Source organism: Schistocerca serialis, chromosome 6 (assembly GCF_023864345.2).
Source record: "Schistocerca serialis cubense isolate TAMUIC-IGC-003099 chromosome 6, iqSchSeri2.2, whole genome shotgun sequence".
Lineage (NCBI taxonomy): Eukaryota > Metazoa > Arthropoda > Insecta > Orthoptera > Acrididae > Schistocerca > Schistocerca serialis.
The window spans coordinates 380156541-380180815 of record NC_064643.1 but is presented as its reverse complement, the minus strand read 5'-3'; the positions used below and the strand labels follow the sequence as shown (position 1 = coordinate 380180815).

At 42.5% G+C, this 24275-nt stretch overlaps 1 protein-coding gene across 1 annotated transcript in view; it reads right to left on the bottom strand.

The window, feature by feature from the left end:
- Positions 1–23946, bottom strand: part of LOC126484137 (uncharacterized) — a 375463-nt gene extending 351517 nt beyond the window's left edge. The window contains exon 1 of the mRNA XM_050107520.1: positions 23700–23946. The gene's annotated coding sequence lies outside the window, so the exon portion shown is untranslated. The remainder of the gene's footprint in view (positions 1–23699) is intronic.
- Between the last annotated feature and the right edge of the window lie 329 nt (positions 23947–24275).

The window sequence follows — 24275 nt, the reverse complement described above, 5'->3', positions numbered from 1 at the left end:
GGGACTCTCCCGTTCGTAGATAAGGAGCGTCAGTGTCAAGAGCCCGCTTACGGCGGATAACCCCACGCACTGTAGGCCATTATCTTCTTTCCGCGTTCTCTCGATCTAGGGCCACCGACTAGGTAGGGTCACACGATTTACCTACGTTTTCTAAAAATGCAGAATTGCCGTTATCCCTAAATAAAGCTCCTGATTGCTGCGGAGATGGTGGACCACCCCGGTAGAAGTCCCTCACCTCAACCACAGCAACAGGCAAGCTCTGCAAGAGGCGAAGGCGATGCAGGCAACACCACAACAGCGCCACCTCTTACACAGACATAACGCAAATCACAACTTAAAATGCTACTTTCGATACAAAACTCGAAAAGCTACACGGGGAGGAATTCTGGAAACAGGCTACACTTAAAAAGGGAGAGAAAACAAACACAAGGACAGGTAAGCCCAAAAACTCATGCTGCGAAGACGAAACGTCTGTGCCAACACTCAACGGACTAGGAATGAGGGACAGAAACACAAGTGACAACACCAACCGCTCAGTGGCAGACCAAAATGGTTCATATGTCTCTGAGCACTATGGGACTTAACGTCTGTGGTCATCAGTCCCCTAGAACTTGGAACTACTTAAACGTAACTAACGTACGGACATGACACACATCCATCCCCGAGGCAGGATTTGGACAGCGACCGTAGCGGTCGCGCGGTTTCAGACTGAAGCGCCTAGAACCGCACGGCCACTACAGCCGGCACAAGCCGGTGAACAGACCACAACGAGAAATGCTGTATTCGCACCAGTCATGGTATGTAACTATGACGACGTGAGTTGCCTAAACGCAGCACTCGTGAGTAGGCACAGCCCAGTCATGTACTACACCAAACTTTCTTGGAATTAGATTGCATTGTGCGTGTCTACCAGAACAGATTACAAAAATCTTGTAAAATTTCTAGAGGAAAACAAAGTAGAATATCAAATGTACACCAATGTTGACGAAAAACACATCAGTATTTGTCCAAAGAGATTGACATAAGCATCACGAACGTGACAGTATTGAAAGAACTCACCAGACTAGACTGGAAGTGCATCAGCGTGATTGAGGTGAGGGAGTTCAGAACACATGGCCCACTGCTAATTACACTGTGCAGTTAGCTGATACAGCTAAACATGCAACCATTTTCGAGTTAGGTATCTTCCTTCATGTTGTCGTAAAAGTAGAATTCCATGAACGACTGTATGCTCTACAACAGTATCACCGTTGCCAGTGATTTGGTTACGCATCCACACGCTTGCCACCTCACTGCCGCAAACGTACTAGCAACGACCACACACAACAGCGTGGGCAAAAACAGACACGTGCACTCAAATGTGCCAACTGTGGTGGACCACATGTGGCCAACTACAGTGGGTGCATTCCCTACAAGGAGGCGCTGAGGCGCAAGAACACCAAAAGCATAAAACCGATTACAGCTCCAATCCAATTCTTAAATTCCCCCTTCCCCCCCCCCCCTCCACCTACCGCCACCCACACCCCGCGACTGGTGAGGAGTGGCGTTAGATTCACTGGTGTTGTCATCAGTGGAGCAGAGAGGCCAGAGGATCATCGATCATCAGCGCCCAAAACACACCCACCCAGCAACAGCTACGTAGCCCGCACAGCCAACGCCAGAAGCAATGCTCACACCGGCTACGGAAAGCGACACAACTCACGAGAACTCAAAAAAATCTCAACCCACGAAATGCAACATACAAACAAACAGAACAGAGGCACAAACACAAGGGAAACAAACAAATCTTCAGAAAATGAAATGAGTAGGAGAAACATTTCGAATAAAAAGGGAAACACTCCCACACCACAACAGACAAAGCAACGATGGAACACCCCAACGCCAGCAATCAGCTCAATCAGAGAAACCACTACGCAAACGACACACCCGCCTGTGGCGAAACAAGCGCTGTATCATTTGAGAGATACAGAGGCAAGCGGGTGTGAAGGGACGTACCGAGTTCCCTGCTGCTAGCGCCATGTCATCACAATGCTCCTCTGCATGGCATACAAGTTTTGCACCACAATCTAAGGATGAAATTAAAATTTGAAGTTCCTTTTCCTAACTTCGTCAATACATGCTTCAGAATATTAATGTTTAGACTGTTAAATCTCAGAGTGATCATATGAATATTTTTCCCTAAATACATTTTAAGAAAAAAATAAGTGGCGCTAAATAATAAAACCAGAAAACCGAAAGTTGTTCAGAATGTGCACATCAATGTCAAACTTAACTGTTAGAAGTTTCAACTTGCTCAGAACAATATTTTGACCAAAATTGGAGATTTTATAAAAAATTGAAAGCGCTAAATGTTAGACTTAAAAATATGAAAATTCGTATGTAGCTTTAGTTCGATATAAGAAAATCAACTATGGGACCTCATTGAGCTAACTCTAATAGTTTTCGAGTAATTTACTGAAAAGTAAATTTGGAACAGAATCGTCCTTATTTGTAATAGATAAAGTATCAGTTATATTAATGATAGACAGTTCTGACAGCAGCACTTTATTTCATGTATTAAATAATGAAGATATAAAAGCTTCCAAGACTTTGATGTGAATAACATTCAATACAAGGTCTCTTAAAGATGTAGTTCAGTAGGCCGGAGTGGCCGTGCGGTTCTAGGCACTACAGTCTGGAACCGCGCGACCGCTACGGTCTCAGGTTCGAATCGTGCCTCGGGCATGGATGTGTGTGATGTCCTTAGGTTAGTTAGGTTTAAGTAGTTCTAAGTTCTAGGGGAGTGATGACCTTAGAATTTGAGTCCCATAGTGCTCAGAGCCATTTGAACAATTTATCGCTGTCGCGAACGAGATACTATTGAAACCGCACAAGCAGCTTCATATGTCAAGCTACTGCGTGTATCGTACCGACCGACCAGGCGCCAGGGCAGGAGGCGGGATGGCAGTCATCGTCCACGAAGACACAGAACACACAAACATAGAGCTCCAAAATTCGGAAGACTGGAGGCCGCGACCAACAGACCTAGTAGTAAAATTTCAACGGAACCTTCACCGCTGTGGTATCGCCATTCAAACAGCTAAATAACGTTATAATACGCTATATCAGCACCATACTCAACATAGCATCGCGAGTAATCACCGCTGGAGAACCTATCGCAAACGACCCAGATTGGAACTCACGAGTAAAAGCTCCAGCGGCAAAAACTGTTCGAACAATTTTATATGAAGGCAAAAAATTCCGCTCTGGCTTTACAAAGTTTTTATTAAAACCACCAGGTAGCCCATTGTTCTTATTTTTCGATAACGTATTTTACTGCATGAAAAACTTTTACTGTTTAGAAATTCTCCATTGGTTTTCACACAGCGTGAAATAATATCCATTATAATTATTAGTAGTCTGCATCACACTGGATTTACCGTATTAGTTTTCTGTCCACGCATGGTCCGTGATTTATATCATTTGCTAATTTAAATCGTAATTTATTTTTATGTAGAGCACCTCCCCCTCTTTCATGTTTCGCCGTTCGATTACTGCCCAACTTTCGCTAGCGCCATTTCGCTGTATTCCGGGTATCACAGTCAATGCAGTTTTCCTCATGGCTGCTTGTATAGGGTTCCGTGACCCTTACGGCGATGCCCGCATCACCTCCAGCTGATAATTTGGTATGGTTTTTTTGTGGTTATACAAATTTTCACACGCTTTGCAGCAGATATTTTATTCTCTCTGCAGCAAAACCTATTCTTATTTAGCTTTAGGGACATCTTCTTTAATCAATCTTACAAACGCTTCTAGCGTATTTCCATTTATCAATGACGTAAACGACGGGAAGCATAAAATAATGTTGTAGTCACAATATAAGTGCCTAATGTACACTACTATTTTACTTCATATAATGAGAGTTACTAAGCCAGCGTAAAAAAGGGAAGAAAATGTAAAATACTTCCTTTCCGATTCCTGTTTAGGTCACGTGACGATGCGCCTAAATTAGCGTGAAATCGGTCGTTACTTTAATAATATACTTTCTACAGGATGAGCGATGGTTTTGCCACGATTTCCCGCAGTTCAAGACAGTATGTACGAGCATTAACAACGGCGAAACCAAATTATACAAAGGCTACACTTACCCACGCTGGTGCCTAATGACAGGCGACAGACGGCAGACATAACAGACGTAGGGCAACACACGAACACTCAACGTTGCAGTTAGAATGACCTGATCCCCGATCACATCCCAGTAACACTGCACACTGAAGAACAACTGTGGGACGCAGAACCACTCTAATAATAAGCTGCAAGCGTGCGAATTGAACCGTATTCAAGGAAACGTTTAATAGTAGTATCCCAGAAACAGACGACATTACTCGCACAGAAGAACCTGATGGAGTTGTAGAAGCACTCACCTCTAGAATCCAGGATGCAATGGCTGACGCCATTTCAATTTTCACACGACAGCGACATCCCACGGACCTTCCGCAGAAAGAGCCGGACCTTGCCTCAATTAGAAACCGTCTCAGCAGAAACTGGCAGCTCACCAGGCGCCCGTTGTTGAAACTGCATATTGACGGGTTCCAGGGTATTATCGGGAAAATACTTAAACATTTAAAAACACACAGTGGGACGAAAAACAAGCTGGCATCAGGGAGCGACACTATACAACCGCTCTGCAAGGGCCAGCTGGAACTGCATACTCCGCAGAGGAGAAGGCGGAGATCATAGCGCAATACAAGCATTCATCTAATTTCTAACTTTTCCCCTTCAAATTTTATCACAACATAACTGTGATATGCAAGAACTACGTGTAAAATGTGATTATGTGGTGTTAGAGTCGTTGTTAAGTTATATTTGTAACTTACGCAAGGAAATATCCTAAATGTATAGTTTACGAAATAATATATTTTCACGGATTAATGAAATAAAAATGTTTGTGGATGTAATTTTTATATGTCTGCTAGTTGTCATATATATAAAATGGTACACACTTACGGACAATGTGTAGTGCTTTTGTAATGTAGGGTAGTTACTGCGGGAAACATAAACGTTGGCTTGGGATTTTGGTGCGATACCTGTAGAGCGAGTGGAAACGAGAAGACACAGTTTGTAGGCAGCAGTGAAACAGGCAGCACTCGGACGAAGCAGGCAATGCCTTGCCTGGAAATTGTTGCACAATAGCCTCATATGACGACTGCTCAATTAATACGGCTTAGGCACAAGTTGTTGCGCTAAGTAATTGACGTTAGAATGGCGCCCTGAAGTATTAATTAGCCCATACTTCAAGGAACTTGTACCCTGCATTGTGGGCAGTGTAGCCGCCATTATTACCTGCCGCTCCCAACGGCTACAGCTAACAGGTTACAAACAGTATACTTACAACTGTAGAAGAGTGAACCATTAATAAAAATTAATTTTTCAGACTTAAAATTGAGTTCATCCTTGTATTTATTCCTAATCATTCAACTATATAGGCTTCCTTCCAGGTGTTTGATCATTCAGAGTAAATCTCTTTTACTCGTAGAAACATTTGGAGCGTTTTGTTCAGTATCTACAAGCACTAATTTTCATCTTTGAATAAATGTCTGAAAATAATTGTTGTGGACTAACTTTTTTAAAATGAAGGTGAGTAAATAAGTTTTGAGTCAAGTACAGATAAAATTCTTTTAGTTACAAATGAAATTCAGCAATGTGTCTCAGTAACACTGAAGTATGAGTGCATATAAAAAGTGAATGACAAAGTAACAGGAGTACTGAACAGAAAATTGCTTATGCTTTTAGAATATTTAAGTATTCACTTTACTGGGTAAACAGAATGCAAAAATCCCCCCGTGGACAAATTTTGTTTGCACATAGTATTGATTAAAAATTCGTGGCCTTTCTAGATGAAAATTATATATGTATGTGGGTGTAGAAGCTTAAAGATTCCTGTGCCTTTTCTCAGAAATATATTCGTGAAGTTATATTAATTTATGAAGTTACATTAGGGAACAGCAAGTAATTCCGTAAACTTAACCATTTATTTGCCCAAATAGTCTGGCAACCGTAAATCCATTAGACAAATCACTTAAAGAACTTGGTACAAAAAAAGTCCTCGATTCAGTGTCATTCCATTTCTACTGCGTTTCTTTCTAACACCTAGAAAACTCATAGGAAAAGGAATTAACTGTCGTACATCACGGTCACATCCTGTAAAAGGAGTAACATTATGCTATATGCACAATTCCCTGTGTAATAGTGATATACGTGGCTTTCCCATTAGTAGGACTATGAGTTCTGTTGTAGTACAGGTTATATGATAATGGCCAGAACACTAGCCCCCACCCTAGGTAAGAAAGCTACTGTCCATGATAGTACCAAAACCCTGTCCTAAAGACGGTTATTTTCTATCCATAAGAATGCTGTGGCGGACAGGGTAATCATCAGCCTGCGGCTGATTGCTGATGATGTTATGGTGTGTGATTAGGTGTCGTCGTTGAGTGGCTGTAGGAGCATACAAGGTAACTTAGACAAAACTTCCAGTTGGTGTGATAAATGGCAGCTGGCTCTACATGTACAAAAATGTAAGTTAATGCAGATGAGTAGTAAAATCACTCATAATGTTCAAATACAGTGTTAATAGTGTGCTGCTTTATACAGGCACATCTAAGCATAACGTTGCAAAGCAATATGAAATGGAATGAGGGTGTAAGGATCTCTGTAGTCAAGGCGAATGGTCGAGTTCGGTTTATTGGGGGCATTTCAGGAAAATGTGATTTAACTGTAAAGGGGACCGCGTATAGGTCACTACTGCGAGCCGTTGTTGAGTACTGTTCGAGAGTTTGGAGAATTGTAGATGTAGTCGTATGAAGGGAAAACATCGAAGCAATTCAGGGGCGGGTTGCTAGATCTGTTTCCAGTAGTTATCGACAACACGCAATTATTACAGAGATTCTTCGGGATTTGAGGAACACTAATGAGAAAATTCAGAGAACCGGCATTTGAAGCTGACTGAAGAACGACTCTACTGCACTAACGTAGATTTCGCGTAAGGATCAGAAAGATAAGATTAATGAGATTAGATCTCGTATGGAGGCATCCAGACTTTTTCCTCGCCCTATTTGAGAGTGGAACAGAAAAGGAAATGCAGGGTACCCTTCTCCACGCACCGTACCTTGGCTTGCGGAGCATGTATGTAGGTGTAGATGAAGAATACTGAACACACATCACGAATGCCATCATTTGACATCAACATGTCCCTGCCTTTTGGAAGGTGGAGAACGTCCTAATTTTCAGAAACGCAGGCAAATACCACTCCCTACCACAAAATTAGCGACGTATTAGCCTGCTGAACTCGCTAGATATGATTGTTGAGAATGTAATAGTAAAACGACTCACTAGGTTTTGCATCAACAATGTAGCCAGGATTCCGGAGCAATTCGGCTTTAGGAATCACCATACTACAAGGCAACAACTCCACGTAGTAGAAATACATAACGGACGGCTACAACACCAGCAATAGAGGCTGTGTTTCTGGACATCGACAAAGACTCCGACCGTCTCTAGCACAACGGTCTCATCCGCAAACTCAGTGACGCTGGTTATCCCGACAGACTCTTACGTCTGATACACTCTTTCGTCAATAACAGAAGTTTTAACACCGACATACAGGGAGAAAAACATCAACACGAGATGGTATTCCGGCCGGAATAACCTGAGACGACACCTTGGGGCGCGTCTTATTTAACCTCTGAGTAACGGTATTCCAGCAACATGATGGTGCCATCTACGCCGATGACACAGACATCCCAACGCGATACTGTAAATGATCAAAAATTAACTCATGTCTAGAGATAGCACTCAGAACCGTCAGCCTTGATCGAGAAATGGATTATCAAGGTAAATATCGACTAACGCGAGGCAGTTCTGTTCACACGCAGACCGAGGCAACTGCTGAGACACCAACACTGTACACAGCTATCTCTACACACACGACCTACACGTTTCAGTGAAAAGTCAGATACATCGGATTGAATAGGGAACTCACATGGCGGAGGGTATGGGGGAACGACGCCGACCACATACAACACGTTGCCCATAAAGCAGACGCGAGGATTAAACAGTTGTACCCTACGCTTAACAGGCAAAGCACAGTGAACGGGAAGCTATCGAGGTCTATGTATATGACAATTATCAAACCTCTGACGAGATACGCAGCTCCACCACCTCTGCCCGCCTGCAGGTCATACAGAACAAGGTCTTACAGGTGATAAACAATACCCCGAGATTTAGACGTACCGCGGACTTACGTACTGAAATACTTCTCGAAATTCTCGTGGATGCATTCAAAAAAATCGTCGCATGACTCTAGAGGAACTCGAGACACTCAATCATAGCTTGATCCTTAATCTGCGGAACTGTGATCAAAACCACAGGTGAAAGCATAACCGCCCAAACCACTTTACCTTAGGGAAAAATAAACCATGTATGGGAGGCTTAAATTAAGCGCATAAACAATGATGAATCCCTACGCTACTGTAGATCTGACTGCCACCGCCACTTACCCTCATACAACCAGTCGGCACAGACAGGGAATCCGAACACACGAGACAAACCAACCGCACACGACTCTACACAACGAGCGGCAAATTTCATAATCCGATTCACCACTCTTATGAGGACTTGGTAAGTTATAGGAACGTTGACTCTGCAATTGGCCCAGGAGATTCGTTGGAGGCCAGCTAGAATGGTAAATCCACTAACATTTCCCAATACCCACACATACACTGTCGCTACTGGCAAGAATCCACTATTAGCACTGTTACCTGCCTACGCTCTCGCAGAGCTTTTCCTTTTTCTTTTTCTTCCCACCACGGCGCTTGCCGCAGTACTTTTATCCCCTCTGCCGTAAACCCGCTTCCCTTCACTCGCTTTCTGTCAATATCAGAGTCCCTCATCCTGTGATTCATGAATTCCAATACCACCCACTGCCCAGAGGTGACAGTACCACTTCTTGTGTTGGTCACCATGGCAGCGCGCCAGTGGAGGTGCTCCAGTTCTTTTTTTTTTTAAAAAAAAAAGGTGTAGGAGACAATGTGCCAAATTTTCTGGTATATGCAATTAATTCTTAACGTTTGTGGTTGGCGGGGTATGAAACCGACTCAGTTTCTCTTTAGTGGACTAAATGGCTCTGTCGTATCGTACTGCAACTGTACCAGAAATCTGAACAACATTTGGCACAACAGTAACATGAAGAAGTGCTGCAAATCGGTTACTTCAAGGACAGCTGCGAGCCAGACGTCGTGTAGCGTATATTCCACTGACGCCAAACCACCGCCAATTGCGACTTCAGTGATGTCAAGCGTGGGCTCATTGGAGCGCATGGTGGAGATCTGTTGTGTTGTCTGAGGAAATCTGATTCTGTCTCGGTGCCAGTGATGGCAATGTGTTGGTTAGGAGGCCAGTCAAGGGCCTGCAAACTGTCGGCGTGCTAATTTTAGATGCTGAGTTATAGTCTGGAGTGCGATTTCGTGTGACAGCAGTAGCTCTCTCGTGGTTATCCGACTGACCCTGACTGCCAAATTGTACTGATTCGACATGTGGTGCTGTCAATAATGAACAGCATTCTACAAGCACTAATTTTCATCTTTGAATAAATGTCTGAAAATATTGTTGTGGACTAACTTTTTTAAAATGGAGGTGAGTAAATAAGTTTTGAGTCAAGTACAGATAAAATTCTTTTAGTTACAAATGAAATTCAGTAATGTGACTCAGTAACACTGAAGTATGAGTGCATATAAAAAGGGAATGACAAAGTAACAGGAGTACTGAACAGAAAATTGCTTATGCTATTAGAATATTTAAGTATTCACTTTACTGGGTAAACAGAATGCAAAAATCTCCCCGTGAACAAATTTTGTTTGCACATAGCATTGATTAAAAATTCGTGGCCTTTCTAGATGAAAATTATATATGTATGTGGGTGTAGAAGCTTAAAGATTCACGTATCTTTTCTCAGAACTATATTCGTGAAGTTATATTTCTTTATGAAGTTACATTAGGCAACAGCAAGTAAGACAAATTTACTTCTTCTACTTTTCTGAAACTTAACCATTTATTTGCCCAAATAGTCTGGCAACCGTAAATCCATTAGACAAACCACTTAATGAACTTGGTACAAAAAATGTCCTCGATTCAGTATCATTCCATTTTTACTGCGTTTCTTTCTAACACCTAGAAAACTCATAGGAAAAGGAATTAACTGTCGTACGTCACGGTGATATCCTGTAAAAGGAGTAACATTATGCTATATGTGTGGTGTCACCGCCAGACACCACACTTGCTAGGTGGTAGCTTTAAATCGGCCGCGGTCCATTAGTACATGTCGGACCCGCGTGTCGCCACAGTCAGTAATTGCAGACCGAGCGCCACCACACGGCAGGTCTCGAGAGACTTACTAGCACTCTCCCCAGTTGTACGGACGACTTAGCTAGCGATGCAACAGTGACGAAGCCTCGTTTATTTGCAGAGAAGATAGTTAGAATAGCCTTCAGCTAAGTCAATGGCTACGAACTAGCAAGGCGCCATAGCAATTGATAGTTATCGTATGAAGCATGTCTCATCAAGAACGATGTATACAGATGATGGATTAAAGTTAAGTATTCCAGCAGCTACGTACTTTTCTTCATAGCATTCATTACGTATCCTGTTTCAGACCTCACGCCATCCTGCGTGAGCTTATAGCGTGCATTTCGGCCTTCCCGAGCTATATAACAATAAGCACGATTCCCTGTGTAATAGTGTTATACGTGGCTTTCCCATTAGTAGGACTATTTGTTCTGTTGTCTGAAAATAGTTGTTGTGGACTAACTTTTTTAAAATGAAGGTGAGTAAATAAGTTTTGAGTCAAGTACAGATAAAATTCTTTTAGTTACAAACGAAATTCAGTAATGTGTCTCAGTAACACTGAAATATGAGTGCATATAAAAAGTGAATGGCAAAGTAACAGAAGTACTGGACAGAAAATTGCTTATGCTATTAGAATATTTAAGTATTCACTTTCCAACAGCATAACGCTCGTCCACATACCGCTCTTGTTACAGACTCTACAGGCCGTCGACATCTTGTCTTCGACTGCTCGAACAGCAGATCTGTCTCCAATGGCGCACACGCGAGACGTGATCGGATGACATAGTGTCATTCACAACCAGCATTAACCGTCCCTATACTGACTGACCAAGTGCAAGAGGTGTGGAGCACCATCCCACAAACAGACATCCGGCAGCTGTACAACCCAATGCATTTACATTTACCTGCTTGCTTCAACATTCTGGCGGTTACACCACTTATTACTGTACCAGCATTTTTCATTTGCAATGGCTTAACTCAAGCTTACATTAACCTGTGATCTTGCAAATATAATCACTTAAATAGGCCACCTAGATACATGTATTCCACAAATTTCATTACTCTAAGTCAACTTTTTTTTTTTTTTTTTTTTTTTTTTTTGGTGCTGCGATTTTTTTTTTTTCGGTCAGTGTGTGAACATAACCATGAGTACACGATGGCAATCAAACGTGTCTTAAGTTACTGGAACTTTTCAATTGGAGATCGGAACAGAGGATGGGCAGAGGTTGTGCAAGTTACAGCTGTTATCATCTTATGGAGATTAAGTAATCAAATTATTGACATGGGGAATTGGGGAGTAAAGTATCGGTAGATCACAGATCACACACTCTATAGTGCAATGGCTGCAGAGCGACTGGTTACGAGATGGACTCAGCTCGACAGAGTGGCACGAGTAGCAGGCATGTGACCTCAGAAAAGAACTACCCCACGTAAAGATAGTATGATTGTTCGACTGACTCTGACGAGTAGAATGATGACAACAGCAGAGACCCGGGCAGTGGACACATGCAGAACGTTACCACGAAATGTGATTACTGGAGCCGGGTGGAGATCTCGAGTTGCCATACGTTACTAAGCGCTGACAACGCATCACAGCCAACAGAGACTAGCTTGGAGAAGAGCTAGAGGTAACTGAGACATTGACTGCCATTCTGTGGAGCTCAGCGATAAGTCTAGCTTCTGTTGGTGGAGATTATATCGACGCCAGTGAGGCGGTAGAAGATATGGTGAAAAATAAAAAGAAGCGGCTCTTGTCGTGACCTATACCACTTCATCTCCTGCAGTCCCAGTTTGGCGAGCCGTTGGATGCGGTAACAGCACTGACTTGGTAATTACTGATAAGAGGCTCAATATTCGCCATTTTGTGACAAGAATAGTAATACCTTGTTGTCGTACCCTTCATGACAATAATGCAATTTCATGCCAAAAACACTTTGACAAATGAATGGATTCTTGACAGTTCTGCTTGGTCCGCTACTTTGCTGTTCATAGAGTATATCTAATATGCAATGGGAAGACGTATACTTCCATACCAGTCTCCAGCATGGCATGGCACGAACTTCCTCAAGATGATATTCAGAGAAGTGGCTGCGCGGTTCTAGGTGCTTGAGTCCGGAACCGCGCGACTGCTATGGTTGCAGGTTCGAATCCTGCTTCGGGCATGGATGTGTGTGATGTCATTAGGTTAGTTAGGTTTAAGTAGTTCTAAGTTCTAGGGGACTGATGGCCTCAGATGTTAAGTCCCGTTGTGCTTAGAGCCATTTGAACTATTTGAACCATGATATTCAGAAGCTGTTTGGTTTCCATCCTACATCTAGTATAAGACTGTATTCGTGCCAATCAGGGTGATACTTCATACTTAAGGGGGCTGGACAAAATTAAAGGCACATCACGTGAAACATATGCTTGAACGTAAATTCAGGTACTAGCTGAGCTTGTAGGTTGCCCTCAACACGTCCGATCGGTTCGGTACGCGAGAGCACCGAATGGTCTTGTTTTTGAAAGTGAGCCCAAACACTATTCTGTAAGCATTTCGGAAGCGATGCCGAACCGTCCTAGCGAATGGAAACGCTGTTGTCAGTTCTCTTCATGCCAGCCAATCAAAAGCAATCTGCTTCAAATCCGCGCATGCGCACAACACCACCACAGCGGCATGAAATGGAAGCGGCTAGCAGCCTACACAGGCATATGATTAAACTACGTCATTCCGTTCAAATTTCGTTGACCACGTGCTTCCATGAATGCATGATAACGATAGGATATTGACTGAGTTCTGGAAACTGTCGTAAATGTCACATAATGTCATTTTATTCTCATCCACATCGACGTCTTGTTTTGGAATTTACGTTTCGGAATATGAGTTAGGAATGGAGTGTAGTACCGCATTGTACAAATACATCTATATAAACACCAGAAAAATTCGTCATTTTTTCGTTTTCTGTCGTTTCTTAGTTGCTTCAAAATTCGTGGAGGTACGTTGTGTCTATGCAACTAATTGAAGGCAGTTTGTTTATTGCCATAAGCCTTTAGCTTCCTTTGTTCGTGATGGTGCTTCACAAATGAAAGAAGCGAACCGCGTACGGGAATAAACTGCCTTCAGTTAGTTCCAAAGACGGAACTCGTCCAAAGAATAGGAAGATGCATAGACTGTGGTTGTAACTCGCTTCTAGAGATCCAAATTATGAAGTAGCCTATTTCCCTATATGATTCATCGACGATTTGGTTCATAAAAACAAAATTTAAAAAATCACCTTTTCTAGGACAAGTGGCGAGTGCAGCTATAGAAATTCGTTGTAGTTTATAACATGCATCTGATTAATCAGAATGTTTCATGTATGGTGGTATTGTGGCGGGAATCTTTCATCTCTGTCTATTGTTGTTAAGGATTCGATCGCAGATAAATACTTGTGACTAGCTAGAGTATAAAGACGATAGCTGCTAGTTCCATTCGCAGCAATTTACGTTGTGCTCTTAGATTCCTGTCTGATCACACTCTCGGAAATCGCTACGTATTCTTTAAACAAATTTTGAATTATTTGTGAGAAGAAGTATAAATGTCACTGTCAGTTGTTTCACGCACAGTAATTTCATCTTTCACTCCTTAAACGTATGGAAGTCACAAAATCGGAGATACTCGTTACTGAGAAAGCGCGCTCTTACGTGTAACTTATAACGAATACTTCAGAAAAATGGTGAACTTGGACGATTAACAAAGTCTCAGAATGTGTTGCAAACACGAAGAGGAAAAAATATATTTCGCATCCAGCGGTATGCGAATCCACGTCTTTCGCCATGGCAGTTCGTCACATTACCACCATCGCTACTACAACTCGCAAAGGTTCATTTTATATAATTCCATTTGAGAGAGACGCAGGCTGACTTCGTTGCCGAATGATACGGGCGTAAGCCGTAAACGCATGAAATTTTGGATGGTTTCTGCTATCAGGCTTCACAAAATTCCTTTGCATTGTTACTTAGAAGTCTTAAACGAGTTTCGAAAGTTAATAAGTAAAGCATTTGCGGAAAAGAGTACGCGAAGTCACCAGTAATTTCAGCTAAGACATGAGATACACGTATACAGAGCCGACCTTTTGAAATTTAATTATTTTTAAACCCTTAATTACTAAAAATTACAGGTATTTTGTGGGAATATTGACCGAAACTGTTTTTTATGTTATAATCATTCACAGTAACAACAATAAAAACCATATTTGTAACAAAGGAAAATAGTCTATTACGAACTAACTTACCACCCAGACACGGCCTGGCGATTTTTCAGTAACATAATCACTAAATCCGGAGCTGAAATATAGCAAATACCAGATGTAAACAAACCACACCAAACCGAAGGAGGGGGCTATGTCGAAATTCAAAACCACTCGGTCCAGGTGTCGTAAAATCGGTAGAAGGACCGATCAGTATCAGGTCTCAGCAGCTTACTGAATAGGAACTTCGGATATGACATTGAAATTGACGTCACTACCGAGGCTAACCTACTGTACCGGTCGGTATGAACGATACAGAATAGGGCCCCAGAACAGTGTCCTATATATAGCTATGAGTGTGTTATATCGAGTGAATTCGAACAGGGACTAATTGTTGATGATCGTATGTTGTGTGTTACCGTAACCAAGGCAGCAGAAGTGTTTGATGTTGCAAGAGGCACCATATGGAAGAATTACACCGCATACGAAGAAAGCAAGAAGACATTATCCGCTAAGTAATGACGCGGAGGAAGTTGTGTGTTGCGTAATCGCAAGGGACAGATCTGTGACGAAACATAAGTTGACCATAGGTGTAAAAGACACAGCGTAACTGAGACGCCGTCGCGAACTCTGTCAGCACCAAAACAACAAGAAGGGTGCTCCGTAAGCTGGAAATTGCAGGGGGAGCTCGACATTTCGATTACACGGAGTGGGAACGTGATTATTGAGTCCGAACAATTCAAAATTCTAGGTGTTCAGATAGATAGTAAGCTGTCATGGAAAGCCCATGTTCAGGATCTTGTTCAGAAACTGAATGGAACTATATTTACCGTTGGACCATTATCTGCATTAAGTGAAGAGCCCACAAGAAAGTTAGTCTACTTTTCTTATTTTCATTCCCTTAAGGTATAGAACATTACACTCTGGGGTAACTCTTCCCATACAGAAACGGTATTTTTGGGTCATAAACCGGCAGTTCGAGAAGTATGTCGCGTAAGTTCGCCAAGATCTTGTCGACTGCAGTTCAAGAGTACGGGAATACTGAAACGGGCCTCATAATGTAAACAGCATCCAATCTCGTTTTCAGTCAACAGTATGCAATTACAGACAGAAATTAGCAACTTTCACTCAACAAATACTAGGCAGAAATACAATCTATATTTGGATTGCACCTCCTCGACTGTTGTGTATTATTCTGCTATATCCATTTTGAATTAGCTACTACAAGAATTACAATATCTCGCGTACCGAACCGATCGGCACAGTGGCGGATAGATACACCATTTCAAATTGAAGAATTACCTGATGGACTGCCAGCCGGTGTGACCTGGCGATTCTAGGCGCTTTAGTCTGGAACCGTGGGACAGCTACGGTCGCAAGATCGAATCCTGTCTCGGATAGGATGTGTGTGATGTGGTTAGGTTGGTTAGGTTTAAGTAGTACTAAGTTCTAGGGGACTGATGACCTCAGATGTTAGTCCCATAGTGCTCAGAGCCATTTGTGCCATTTTTGGATCACTCATGGTATTCTGCCGCGGAGTTCGTGGGAAAATACAACCTAATTCCTGTATGATACTATTGATTACGGTAATGCGTAATCGCAACTTGTCATCTGCAAAGGATTCTTTTAGATTTATTTTATATGTAATCCGTACATATACTGACTCGTTCCAAGACTAAGGAGACTTGTTATTCAGTTTGGTCCAACGAAACTAGACATAACAAATAAAATATATAGGAAAACTCCAGAATCACTCACCAGTCATGAAATTCTACTAACAAGAAAATGTGATATCGAAGCCATAAAACCTGGACTATGAAGCCATGAAAGAAAGTCATTTCGTCGAATGACTCTTCTGTCACACTGCCTCCGCGTTCTGGCAAGTTTACACCTCAAGAGTGAAACATTTGGTTTCGGTAATGATTTGTGCAGCCATATCACGGTATTCCATCGGTCTACATCTACATCTACATCCATACTCCGCAAGCAACCTGACTATGTGTGGCGGGGGATACTTTGAGTACCTCTATCGGTTCTCCCTTCTATTTCAGTCTCCTATTGTTCGTGGAAAGAAAGATTGTCGGTATGCATCTGTGTGGGCTCTAATCTCACTGATTTTATACCGCGAGATATACGTAGGAGGGAACAATATACTGCTTGACTCCTCGGTGAAGGCATGTTCTCGAAACTGCAACAAAAGCCCGTACCGAGCTACTGAGCGTCTCTCTTGCAGAGTCTTCCACTGGAGTTTACCTATCACCTCCGTAACGCTTTCGCGATTACTAAATGATCCTGTAACGAAGCGCGCTGCCCTCCGTTGGATATTCTCTATTACTTCTATCAACCCTATCTAGTACGGATCCCACAACGGTCAGCAGTATTCAAGCAGTGGGCGAACAAGTGTACTGAACCTACTTCCTTTGTTTCCCGACTGCATTTCTTTAGGATTCTTCCAATTAATCTCAGTCTGGCTTTGCTTTACCGACGATTAATTTTATATAGTTATTCCATTTTAGATCACTCCTAATGCCTACTCCCAGATAATTTATGGAATTAACTGCTTCCAGTTGCTGACCTGCTATATTGTAGCTAAATGATAAGGATTTTCCTTTCTGTGTATTCGCAGCACATTACACTTGTCTACATTGAGATTCAGTTGCCATTCCCTGCACCATACGTCAATTCGTTGCAGATCCTCCTGCATTTCAGTACAATTTTCCGTCGTTACAGCCCCTCGATACATTACAGCATCGTCCGCAAAAAGCCTCAGTGAACTTCCGATGTTATCCACAAGGTCATTTATATACGAGGGCAGTTCAATAAGTAATGCAACACATTTTTGTTCTGAAACAGGGGTTGTTTTATTCAGCATTGAAATACACCAGGTTATTCCCCAATCTTTTAGCTACACAACATTATTTTTCAACGTAATCTCCATTCAATGCTACGGCCTTACGCCACCTTGAAATGAGGGCCTGTATGCCTGCACGGTACCATTCCACTGGTCGATGTCGGAGCCAACGTCGTACTGCATCAATAACTTCTTCATCATCCGCTTAGTGCCTCCCACGGATTGCGTCCTTCATTGGGCCAAACATGTGGAAATACGACGGTGCGAGATCGGGGCTGTAGGGTGCATGAGGAAGAACAGTCCACTGAAGTTTTGTGAGCTCCTCTCGGGTGCAAAGACTTGTGTGAGGTCTTGCATTGTCATGAAGAAGGAGAAGTTCGTTCAGATTTTTGTGCCTACGAACACGCTGAAGTCGTTTCTTCAATTTCTGAAGAGTAGCATAATACACTTCAGAGTAGATCGTTTGACCATGGGGAAGGACATCGAACAGAATAACCCCTTCAGCGTCCCAGAAGACTGTAACCATGACTTTACCGGCTGAGGGTATGGCTTTAAACTTTTTCTTGGTAGGGGAGTGGGTGTGGCGACACTCCATTGATTGCCGTTTTGTTTCAGGTTCGAAGTGATGAACCCATGTTTCATCGCCTGTAACAATCTTTGACAAGAAATTGTCACCCTCAGCCACATGACGAGCAAGCAATTCCGCACAGATGGTTCTCCTTTGCTCTTTATGGTGTTCGGTTAGACAACGAGGGACCCAGCGGAAACAAACCTTTGAATATCCCAACTGGTGAACAATTGTGACACAGTACTACCAACAGAGATGTCAAGTTGAGCACTGAGTTGTTTGATGGTGATCCGTCGATCATCTCGAACGAGTGTGTTCGCACGCTCCGCCATTGCAGGAGTCACAGCTGTGCACGGCCGGCCCGCACGCGGGAGATCAGACAGTCTTGCTTGACCTTGCGGCGATGATGACAAACGCTTTGCCCAACGACTCACCGTGCTTTTGTCCACTGCCAGATCACCGTAGACGTTCTGCAAGCGCCTATGAATATCTGAGATGCCCTGGTTTTCCGCCAAAAGAAACTCGATCACTGCCTGTTGTTTGCAACGCACATCCGTTACAGACGCTATTTTAACAGCTCCGTACAGCGCTGTCACCCGTCGGAAGTCAATGAAACTATACGAGACGAAGCGGGAATGTTTGAAAATATTCCACAAGAACTTTCCGGTTTTTTCAACCAAAATTGGCCGAGAAAAAAAATGTGTTGCATTACTTATTGAACTGCCCTCGTATATTGCGAATAGCAACGGTCCTACGACACTCCCCTGCGGCACACCTGAAATCACTGTTACTTCGGAAGACGTTTCTCCATTGAGAATGACGTGCTGCGTTTTGTTATCTAGGAACTCTTCAGTCCAGTCACACAATTGGTCTGATAGTCCATATGCTCTTACTTTGTTCATTAAACGACTGTGGGGAACTGTATCAAACGCCTTGTGGACGTCAAGAAACACGGCATCTACCTGGGAATTCGTGTCTATGGCCCTCTGAGTCTCGTGGACGAATAGCGCGAGCTGGGTTTCACACTATCGTCTTTTTCTAAACCCATGCTGATTCCTACAGAGTAGATTTCTAATTTCCAGAAAAGTCATTATACTCGAACGTAATACGTGTTCCAAAATTCTACAACTGATCGGCATTAGAGATATAGGTCTATACTTCCTACAGTTACTTGACAATGTCGTATTACTGTCAAGGATTGTCTGACCATTTTGGCTTGTCAGGTTCATCCCATGTTACAGTGTTTATTCTCCAATGGTGATCTTGTTTTCCAAGATGACAGGCTCCTGCTCACACAACTCTCATCGTCCGGGACTGGTTCTGTGGGCTCAAGGATGACTGTCGCATCTCCGCTGGCCACTACAGTCACCAGATCTCAATATTGGTGGGTCTTTGTGCTCTGCGTTGGAACAATGGTGTTTGATCACTATCCACCTCCTCGTCACTAATTTGTAGGTAGAAGATTTCATTTAAAACAATGCAGGACCTCTCTTTACGGATTCGGAGTCGATTGGAAGCTGTTGTGAATGGCAGCGTCTTTCCTACGCCGTATTAGGCATGGCAAGTTGTGTATATGGTGCTTCCGATATATACTAATGTTGTACATCTATTGCGAGAAGTATGGAAGTTCAACTATTTAATGCAAGTTACATCATGAACACGAAGTATTTGTCAGACTGGTGCTTCGTAGTGTTATACTTTCCATTACGAAATTAAATGATAGGTCTGTAAAACCACACCAATCGTCAGAGGACAGATATTCAGCTGTTAATTTGATACTGTGCTGCGAAGAATGGGTGTCGCAGGAGGAATTGTCAGTATTCACGGATATTACTGTGACAGTCATGCAAAACTAAAAATTCAAGTGGACATGGACACTACAAAGAGTACCTTAATGGATATAAGCACTTCTTTAGGTTCATACCACCTCCTCCCAAAATATGGAGAGCACAGAGGTTGCAGTAGAAGAGATTTGCTTCACATTATGGAAGCTGAAGAAATGCTCACAGCTCAGTTCGTATTTCCCTGAATACTGACCATTCCTCCTGTCATACCCCATACATCCTCATAATGGAATATATCCACACTGTGTGATCCATCACAAGTCTTTCACAGAATACGACCACTGTTACTGAATCAGCATGTGGAAGGAACGTTGAAGACGTGGATTATAAATTACGTTCTTTGGACACGAAAGAATCTCAGGAGCTAGCCATCGAACGAAAGTGCTAACAATTGCGGGAACCACAACGGTTTTCTAATAACTGTGAAGAGAAACACGTTTGCGGATTATAAAGAAGTCGCACAACATGGGGGGATTTCACAGCGTAAAACGAAGACAATTGTAATACTAAAAAATCTGTTTCAATTCACTCATGAAAAAGAGCATGAAAAAGTATAATATAAACATATAGTTAAAGCGAGTTAAGGATTGCGGCTCTTATAATACCGTAGAACTTATTCGAAGTATTAGCTGGCATATCTGCCCCCTCAGTACTGCGTGAATGGATTAACTACAGTACTTAAAGTTGGTCAGGTGATTCACAACATACTGACTAGGTACAATTCTGACCCTATCATCTGACGCAACACCGCTTTAAGGCCAAATTCATTTTCCCACGATTCCAGTCATTGGGGGAGAGCTTTCCAGGGAAATGTGGGCATAAGGAAGTTCCCTGTAAGAATAAACGACGTAAATCCTTTCGCCAGTTTAAAAACTCGAGAAACATTCCGGCCAGGCGTTACGGCACCAACCAATTACTCATTTGTCATGCATCTCTAATAATTTTCAGAATCTGCCATAACGGCTCCCAGGATAGTAGATTGAATACTACGATCTAGCACTGCAAAAGCTGTCCAGTTTTCGCTGCTCCAAACGTCCAGACTCAGCCTTGATAATAAGACTATATTGACTACAGACACTAAACGAGTATTCGTAAGAAACATATACGTAACTGATCTTCCTGAAATGCAATCGGAGCTAAGAAGAATGTAATTACAGCAATATTAATCAACGAACTGAAAGGCCTAAAATGTTCGTAGTGTATTCCTCCGCTAGGAGAATAGCGAACTGTCCATGCCTCGTCTAGTCACAGTGGAGTGTAATTAACAAGGACTGTGTTATAGTTGTAGGATGCCAAGTGGTGAGTACGCGGAAAACAGGTAGCAGAGTGAATCTGATACTTCTGGTTGTTTAGGATCATATGATGGACAAATCCCTAGACGCAAAGCGAAGAATAATGAAAAATCCGCTTCACAGTGGCACAATCATCAGCACACTAGCACGAACAACTTTAAGAAAGAACGTTGTGATGGAGCGACAGAAACTTCTCAGGATGCCACCCATAAGCGCAGGAAACACAACACTAGCGACGAAAGGAAACACGAAATTAGAAGTGTTCTGAGCAACTATGGCCAAAGTCACCTGTTGAAGGCACTCTACGATAAGCAATCACTGACTTAGGACAATCTTGAGTATATTACAGAAATTTTAAGCTAAGTTGGTCAGCTGTTGTAAAATATGGTCTGAATTAACACAGAAACTGAATGATAAAAAAGAAAATATTATCAAAAAGGACACCACGCATGGTCACAGATTTGACGCACAACGGAGTTTTGCGGAGACGCTGGAAAACCTTGACCGGTAACCGATTCACTGTACACGACAACTAAAAGGCAGAAGCCTACTTGCAAAGTTAGTTCGTAACTGAAACTTCCGTTGCAATTTGTACAGCTGTAGCTGAAGTTTCAATTAGGAACAGTTGTGGATGCCCCACTAACAGAAATTTATGTTGTTTACAGAGTTTCGAGAACCAGCTTTAAATGAAGAATGTAAGACTAGACTGCAGGCGCTTAGGTGTCGCATCCGTTGGGACCTCGAAGACAAGACAGCAACAAATACAACACTAATTACTTCGGCTACAAATGTATTCAAGCAATCATCCGTCGTGCGTTGCATACGTGAATGGAACGACGAGAATACATAACAAGTGGTACACTGGGAAGTACCTTCTGCCACGTACTTCCCAGTGGTTTTCAGAGTATGTATTTAGATGGAAACCGTAGTGAATCAAGTCAACGCCACTTTCCCACTAATTTGTTCTCGAGACGTGAAAATTTACTGCAGAAAAAATCATGGCATAAACTTTTGAGATTTGAAGCGTAAAAATTATTTTTGTATATCCTAATTTCGACATAAGGCATGTTGGAAATGTACATGAAGACTAAATGAACAACGTGTAATATTAAACTTGCAAACAGTTATATAAAAAAACGCACACACCATATCAAATATTTTCTTTGTTTGCGTGTATAGAGCTTAGGACAGCTCTGCTGAAAATTGGCCAGTACAATCGTAAAACACCATGTGGCTCCGTAATGGCCTCAACCTACCGTTACTCGCGCGATAATTCCCGACACTGTCACGCGACGCGGATGACAGGTGTGATCCACAACATAAACTGTGTATTTGCTGACTTTGAACGATGTATATCTATTATTTCTGGAGTGTTTTATTTAAATGTAAATGTAATTTATGTAATACATAAATACAGTGAAGTACAGGTCTACACTAGGTTGGTAAATATTCTTGTCAATTGTTCACAAATCTAGCTTCCCGCGCCCGGGTTCGATTCCCGGCGGGGTCAGGGATTTTCTCTGCCTCGTGATGGCTGGATGGTGTGTGATGTCCTTAGGCTAGTTAGGTTTAAGCAGTTCTAAGTTCTAGGGGACTGATGACCATAGATGTTAAGTCCCATAGTGCTCAGAGCCATTTGAACCAAGCCATTTGTTGGAATTTTCATCCCAAAATAACTTCCCAATAGTTCTATCCGTGTTGTAACGTGCTTCATTTATGGGTCCAGGAAAAGGAGTAATACTATTACAAATTATAGTTCTAACATTGGTAGGATATTTTCTTTTCCTCCATTTAGCCGTTCTATCTTTTCTTAAATGGAGTACGGCCTTTCGAGTTATTTCTTCCTATGATTCATATTCATCATTTCCTGCCACTTCTTATTCTGTTCCCGAACCATATCACTTTCATTTAGATAATCCTCATTCTCTGAGCCAGCAGTATCAAGATCTTCATCACTCAGATCGCGGTACCATTCTACCCATTCTCCGGAGCTCTGCTAAACTCTATCCAACGCTTTTTTTACCTTTTATATTTATTCCACAAACTAAAAATATGCAGAAGATTTACTTTACATACATAAGTATTCTAGGTAAAAAGTGAATTAACTGTTATTAGTTTCGATATGCATGAAATTATGCACATGGAAAATGGAAAGCAGTAAAGTCATATATGTACCTACTTTTTTTTAAAGAGATGAACAGTGTTGGCTGCAAAAGAGACCTTTTGCATCACACTGCCATGAATTGGAAGAAGTTCTCTATACTTACTTTGTTTCACATTTTAGCAGTAGAACTCGCATGGATGACCAATATCTTCCAAGCTATAATAATGTTTCATACACAATTCAAACCTGCGTAACCTAAAGCCAATGATGGCTGAAGCTAGCGGATGTAGTGAACCGGAAAGGTACTGAAAATGGTGCGAACTCAACTCAGCCCAGTAAGTCAAACCAGAGCGGGAAAATCATGTGGATGATGAGTTTCATCCGTGTGAGCAACGGAAGGTTAAGCAACATTGCAAGAATAAAGTACACTTATGACTGAGTAGGACATGCGCTCATACCTTGAAGGTTTATTCCTCTATAGCGCAATGTCAGTGTGGTGCCTCCAAGGCGGAAGCTCTAGCGACACATTCAGTTCTAAGCGATGAAATTCCTTTTCGGCTCCCAGCGTTGTGAATCGTAGGTGCGTGACGGTTCTCTCGGGTACACGTGAACGCAAAAGAAGCCACTATCGATAAGATGTCACGAATGAAGTGCGTCGTTCGCATCGAACAGTGTCACGTGAGACGCGGGGACACACGAACTGTACGTCAAACGGGACCCCAGGTAAAGTAGCGCCTCAGCTGACTGCGAGGACATGACGAGCATGCGCGCGCAGCTGACGCGTCGCTGACCTTGGCCCTAGGCCACGCGACTTGTGGTTCCCCCGCGTCAGCTGACACGCTGCAAGCAAGTACAGCGTCAACCGCAAACAGTAGGACTCCCACCGAACTTCTATCGCATTTACAACAGAATCTGTTCGTTCGGCACCACTTCCATTTTCACAGCTCCTCAGTTTATGTTCGCGTATAAACTGCATAAGTCGCTATGAGTTGCATGCAAGAAATTATCTGCTGTTTTGCTAAGACCTAATGCAT